General features: G+C 39.9%; 1 non-coding gene across 1 annotated transcript; it reads left to right on the forward strand.

Moving 5' to 3' along the window:
• The first annotated feature begins 462 nt into the window (after positions 1-462).
• Positions 463-569, forward strand: LOC131629516 (small nucleolar RNA R71). The gene has a single exon (XR_009292049.1). It is a non-coding gene; the product is annotated as a small nucleolar RNA R71 (small nucleolar RNA).
• The last annotated feature ends 6,808 nt before the right edge of the window (positions 570-7,377 follow it).

Raw genomic sequence — 7,377 nt, forward strand, 5'->3', positions numbered from 1 at the left:
TTATAAGAAAAGTTCGGGTGGTTTTTCCATCCAGGGTTGTACGTGTTAGAATAAGGGTTTCCTTGAGCATAGTTTACTTGATCAGATGGGACTCCAGTCAAGAGTTGACATTCGGCAACTACATGTCCAGTTAATCCACAGATCTTGCAGTTAGGTGTTACAGCAGCAGCGGTGGCTGAAGGAGTGATGGTTAAGTTCTCGATCTTTTGAGTTAAAGCGTCTACTTTAGCGTTAACGCGGTCTATACCACTTACTTCGTACATTCCTCCTTTGGTTTGGGTTTTCTCTAGAGCGGATCGTTCTCCACCCCATTGGTAATGGTTTTGTGCCATGTTTTCTATGAGTTTGTATGCTTCATCATGGGGTTTGTCCATTAATGCTCTGCCAGCAGCGGCATCTATAGTCATTTTAGTGTTATATAAGAGACCACCATAGAAAGTATGGATGATCAGCCATGGTTCGAGTCCATGATGAGGGCATATTCTAAGCATGTCCTTGTAACGTTCCCAAGCTTCGAAGAGTGATTCGTTATCTTTCTGGGTAAATCCGTTGATTTGACCTCTAAGCATAGCAGTTTTGCTAGGCGGAAAGTATCTCGCTAAGAATACTCTCTTCAATTCGTCCCATGTAGTTATGGAATTAGAAGGCAGGGATTGAAGCCACGCTCTGGCTCTATCTCTCAAGGAGAAAGGAAAGAGACGTAATCGAATAGCTTCGGGACTAACATTGTTAGCTTTGACAGTGTCAGCATATTGCACGAACACAGATAAATGGAGGTTAGGGTCGTCTACAGGGCTTCCAGAGAATTGATTCTGTTGAACAGCTTGGACCAGCGAAGGTTTCAGTTCGAAATTGTTTGCCGCAATCGCAGGCGGTGCGATACTTGAGTGCGGTTCAGCGCGCGAAGGAGCGGCATAGTCTCTAAGAGGACGAATAGCAGCCATCTCTAACTTCGGGATAATTTGATTGATTTGATCAGTAAAAGTCAATTCTTGATTAATAGGAATTGGTGCTACTTCAGGAAGATTGCGAGCTCGACGTTTGACGTTAATGAAACGTTCGATCTCGTTAATTCGTTGTATTAAATCTCCTCCTTGTGAACGAGTATTTGGCATACAATCGTTCAGAAAGAAAAATTGTTACTTAATTTTATTTCATTTTTATTTTTAAAATCGACACTAGCCTAGTTCTAACTTAATCTTAATATTTTCAACTTCTAGGTTTTTCTTAACTACTAACTAAGATGCAAGAAGTCGATAATATGGAAGTTGTGTTCCGTGGTAGAGGACAAGAAGCAAGATTTAATAAGCTGGCTGAAAGACAAATGGAATTGACTTGCTACCCTCACCAACCAACTATGGTACGACTTGGTATCGAAGAAAGCGTTTTGCACCTGCTAAACCAAATTGGTTGGACTGGTTCTCACTTGTTCCGTAAGTTTAGTACCTACCGGAAGCTCACCTTGGAATTCTTGAGCTCCCTGACCTATCTTCCTAACTGTGGACCAGGACTGAGAAAAGGAGTCATTCTCTTTAGACTCTTTGGTATGGAATTTAATTTTTGCATCCGAGATTTTGCTGAAATGCTAGAGCTACCTCATGGATCAGATGCATACACCAAAGTAGCTGAAGACAGTCTTGCTTACTGGGAGTTGGAAAGATACTGGGGCAAGATCACTGGAAACGACAACCCTGAAGAGAACGAATTCCAGTCTGAGAACATCCATAACCCCGCTTTCAGATACTTCCATAAGATCATTGCTCACTACATCTTTGGAAAACCTGATAATATCACTGAAGTTTCTAGAGAAGAATTATTCATCATGTTCTGCTCCTCTCAGAATCGCCCGGTCAATGCCATCGCATTCATGCTAACAAACTTCGAGCGCATCACGCAAGACGAAGTTTCACCTATTAGGATCGGCGGATTTGTCACTATGATTGCTAATGCTATAGGAATGCGAGTACCTTTGCTTAGATTGACACCTCTTGGTTCCCACAACTCTATGGACATTCAATTCTGCTTTAACCGAAGTATCATCGGTAACCTTGGACCTGATCAGTTTGATTTGCTCATTGATAACAAAGTATTGGATCAGTTCACTTTACCGAGTCCAAGGACGAGTGTGAACAACCCTGCTAACTGGCTTTACTATGGTCAGATTCCTAAGAGAGAACCCTCACCTGAAACCCCTCAAGCTTATGAACATTTTGATGAGGAAATGCACGTATCAGAATCTGAGCCTGACACTCCTCCTGGATACTATGACCCTAATCCTGAAGATGAACCCATTCCTGAGTATGAACCTCTTTCTGAAGATTCTGCTGATGATTACACTGTTGATATGACAGATGTCGAGCTCGAGCAACAACAACCCGCTACATCCACCGCATCAGTAAATCAAAGAATGCCTAATCTGAACACGCACGAGCAAGCCATCACTGCACTGCAACAAGAAGTACAACACGTGCGCAATGAGCTTCACACTTTGCAAATGCATTTCTTCGATTTCATCGACACCGTCAATGCTCAATTCGACAAAGTCTTCAAACACATTTATTCTAATGTGAATAATAATAGACGTGGCTAGATGTTACCGTTTAGATTATTAGATTTTATTTCTAATTTTAGTAATTTAAATTCCTAGTTTAGAATTTAATTTTCTGCACTTTTACATTCTGTTCCTGTTAACACTCAGTACCGGTTTAATTCTAAATGCAATATTCAATTTATTACTGCTACTGTGTTATACTGCATTACTATTAACTGCCATATATTCCTGGTTACCATTATTTTTGCTGTTTATAGTATGAAAAAAAATGACACTGTTCTGAACTTTTATTCCATACTTAATGTCATCTGTCAGAACTTGTCTTGACCATGGCATGCGTGGAAACCACTTACCTGAGCTAGGAGACGCACGTCTCCATTCATGTGGGACCAGACCTCAGCATGCAAAGGACAGGAGACGCACGTCTCCATGCCCTGTCCCCCAGCAGACTGACTGCCTGAGACGCGCGTCTCCCAAGGCCAGTAGTCTGCACCATTTGACCACGCATAAAGACCATCTTTATTCCCTCTTGAATTTTGAATTTGAATTTCAAAATTCATTCTTCCTCATTCTTCCCCTTATTTATTCCATTTACACACCATAAACATCATTCATCCTCCATCATTCACCTCTTAATTCTTCATCATTTCCCAATCTTCTATTCCATTCAAATTTCAAACACCACCATTAATCCATTTTAACTCTACATTAACCTCACCATTCTCAAACCTCACTATAAAACCACACCACCACCACTCTTACTTTTCACAACCTTCATACCATTTTCTACCATTCTACTCTCATTTCTATTTTCCATTTTCAAACTCACCATGCCTCCACGTTCAATCATCCGTAGCGTACGTCCTGAGAGACCACCTCCCGACCTTTCAAATATTATTTTCCGAGACGACGACAATGATGCTCAAAGAACCAAATACCTCGCTTTCTATGAACGTTCGGTGGTTCCTACAAAATTTGTGAACACCGAATGTCTAGAAACTCTAGGCCTCATTGATGGTGTCACCCGTTTACTCACTAAATCTAGCCTACACCATCTTTGTACCGAACCCGTACCAACTTATGAGCCGCTCGTCTTAGAGTTCTTGAGTTCTTTCAACTACGACACTCCTTCTAATCAACCGCTCTCAACCGGTAGCATCCAATTTCGGATGTTCAACCGTGAATATACTTTGGATCAAGAAATAGTGGCTACGTACTTGCACTTTAACACGTCACCAAATGCTCTCCGCACTATCTTTCAAGAACTCAATGGTCGTTCATGGGAGCAACATGCTTTCGACCTGTGGTTTAATCTCACTGGCGAAGTTCCTACTGGTTGGAGGGCTCTACATGCTTCTCACATTCAAAACCCCGCTATACGTTATTTTCAACGTGTTTTGGGGCATACTATTTTTGCGAGATCCAACAACCATAAGGTAAATCAGCATGAATTATTTTTCCTTTATTGTTCGCTTAATAATATCCGTTTAATGCCGCACCTTTCATGCTCCAACATATCCAAGGCTGTGTCAACGCCCCCGCTACAAACCCCTTTTTGTTTGGCGGACTTATTACCACCTTGGCATGTGCTCTAGGTCTTGGTGATGATCTCCTCTCACTCTCTCATCTCATGCTACCTGCGCAATCACTCGACCTCACTTATTGCCGTGACTCCCACTTAGTTTCACCCCGCCATGATGGCCGATACACTTTGGTCGTCAACAAAGTTCTGATTCCTTATGTCATCCTTCCGTGAACCGAAAGAATCAACATCCGTTATGTTCAGCGTTGGAGGCTCATTGAAGACAATTCTCAAGATAACCAACCTGAACATCCTAATGAACCTGTGGATGCAAATGAAGAAGAACTCAACCAAGGGCAAGCTGATGTCAACCAACCTCCTCAAAACAACCCTCCGCCTATCACTCTTGAAGCCATGTATGCTGCAATTCAACGACAAGACCACCTATTTCAAGCTATGCAGACAAATCAAAATGAAACACTGAGGCTTATTCGAGAGATGCAACAGGAGCACCGTGACTATGCTATTAGGAACGAAGGCCAATACACTGAAATTGCTACACAATTGCATGATCTTAACATTCGTGTGAATGGCTCTCCTACTGATAGACGTCGCCGTGTTCGTACAAGAGGCGCAAGCAGTTCACGCAACCGCAACACTGAGGAGTAGTTCTCATGCACTGAGGACATTGCATCATCTAAGTCTGGGGGAGTCGTATTACTTGCTTTAGTTTCATTTCCTTTTAGTTTATTTCCTTTCTTTCTAGTTTATTTCCCTTCCTTGTAATGTTTTTTCTAATTCAATAAAGAATATTTATGGAATTTCAAGTCTTATCTTTATAATTCCGTAGTTATTTCAATTTCTTCCATTTTCTTGAGCCATAACAAAAATTTTGCTCTTTAACGATAAACGCAAACCCCACACGTTTGAGAAATACGAAGCTACTCAAAACGCTCAACGCATAGAAATTGATTCAAGTCAATACCCTTATTGTCCCAACACTCTAAAACCCCCAAGTATGCGTAACCGATTTGAATACCTGTTATACCGAAACCATCGACTTTAATTTTTGAAGTAACCCTTAGTAGTTTATTCTAGCAGTCGGCACCGTCTTAGATACAAACTACGCAGAGAGTCGATGAATATAAGTGTATGATCCTCATAATAATAATTATGTGCTTAACCATAATAAGAAATGTGCCTACTAAGTAAGGTGATCCTCACAAGATCATTTAACCTAACGGTCGCAAATCTCAAATACGAAGAATTTAAAAACTCATTGTTGATTGGTTCAGAAGTCATCTGGTACTGAACTTGGTAGGAAGGACTATTGTCCGATTCCCCACAATCTACAAGTGAATGCTAAGGAGTATACCACATATTGTGCCAGAACTCCATGAGAAGGATCATAGTCACTAACCGACTACTCTGCTATGTGCGTGTCAAGATAATGGGCTTAATGTGATTGCGCGCGAATGAAAAGGGTAAAACATGATGACGAGTCAAAAGGTCGAGCTATAATGGCATGATTCAGATTGGTATGCATACTGGGAGTTGTCTAGTGTCGCTACTATAAGTTTATTGTCTGGATCTGCAACATTATTTTTAAACAAGAACACAATGTAGCTGAGTATGACCGAACGATGTGGTGGAAGCGTGTTTCATTTCGCTGTCCTCCCATTTCTATCTTGTTATCTTGCTTGAGGACAAGCAAAGGTTCAAGTCTGGGGGAATTTGATAACACGATTTTATATCGTATATTTAGCTTGAAATTCATAGATATTTATAGCATTTTCCGTTTATTATATTGATTTATTATGATATTACGCGAGTTTTTTCTTTGTTTCAGGTTTTACACTCTTATTATGACTAATTGCGAAAAAGAGAAGAAATGGAGCTAAAACGACCCATATCTATGCCTAAAAGACGAAGATTAGGTGCTGAAGTAAAAAGGGAGTGCAAATAAGGCCCAAGTGTGCTGAAAGAGACCCAAAGACCCAATGAAGCAATCCAGCCCACGAAGGAAAGCAGCCCAATCCACACAAGTAAGTGGAGACACATGTCTCCAACGTCCCTATGCCACATCAGCAAAAGGGAGACGCACGTCTCCATTTCCCTAAAGATTCTCCATTTGAGACGCACGTCTCAAGTCACGCGCCCAGTCTTCCTGAAGAACCGGAGACGCACGTCTCCAAGCCAGTCTGCAAAATCTCCTCTTTTCACGCAAAGCAACTGCAAAGCTTCCCCTATAAATAGAAGCAGTCACTTCAGTCTAAAGTGTCCGATTTCCTGCTAACGAAATGCTGCCGAAATTGTACCGCGAATCATATTTTTCATTCTGCTTTCATTCAAACACTTATTTTCTCACAACGATTTCTACACCGGAAATTGTTGTGAACTTTTTATAAATCTAGCCTTACGTTAGATTTATCGTTTTTATTTCATTGTTTTATTTTCTGCCCGTTTAACTTCCGAAGAACGATCCAGCCAACTTGTGGTGGAGGTTCGATACTTGAAGATTTACTTGCCATTTATTTAATTCAGGTTTAATATTTACCGCCTTATTTATATATTTATTTGCATGATATATTGTATGCCTATTAACATGCCTATTATTATAAACCGAATCTATTTATGCATGCTTAACCATATTAATATGTCTGGCTAAATTACTAAGGTGTCGGTATGTAGAGTAAGTTAACCGTAGGGATCCGAAATAAATTGGCTTAATTATGTTTTATTAAATATCACTTATTTTTGGTTTATATGTCTAATTTAATTAGTAAGTCTTAAAACCAATAAAGCGAAAGTTTGAGGGGTTAAGACGGTCAAAGGTTAAAATCAATAGAGCAAAAGTTTGAGATCTTTAACCAGATAGTAGACATAGGACATTAGTTTTAAGGACGGCGAAAGCGTATTAAAACTAATTGGGACTTATTTATTTTCAAAAATTGTTTTTACACCCGAGCGGGATGGCGAAAGCGTACGTTAGAGATATTAGCTTGTTCCGAGTCAATAGAGCGAAAGTTTGAGATTAGGAGATTTAAATAGATAACAACTTCATAAAATAGGCATTTTATTAATTACGTTGTTTCCAAAAAGCTCTTCTAAAATCTAATGGGATGGCGAAAGCGTACATTAGGATTAGGATAGTAATCTGAATCAACAGAGCGAAAGTTTGAGACGAGGATTTTTAATCAATTGAATTAGTAAAGATTTTTAATTAAATTATGCAAAAGCCAATGGACCTTCGGATTACCTTAAGTTAAACGAAATACATACTGATACCTATCTTTTATTATAT

This window comes from Vicia villosa, unplaced genomic scaffold (assembly GCF_029867415.1).
Source record: "Vicia villosa cultivar HV-30 ecotype Madison, WI unplaced genomic scaffold, Vvil1.0 ctg.000573F_1_1, whole genome shotgun sequence".
In the NCBI taxonomy this organism is placed as follows: domain Eukaryota; kingdom Viridiplantae; phylum Streptophyta; class Magnoliopsida; order Fabales; family Fabaceae; genus Vicia; species Vicia villosa.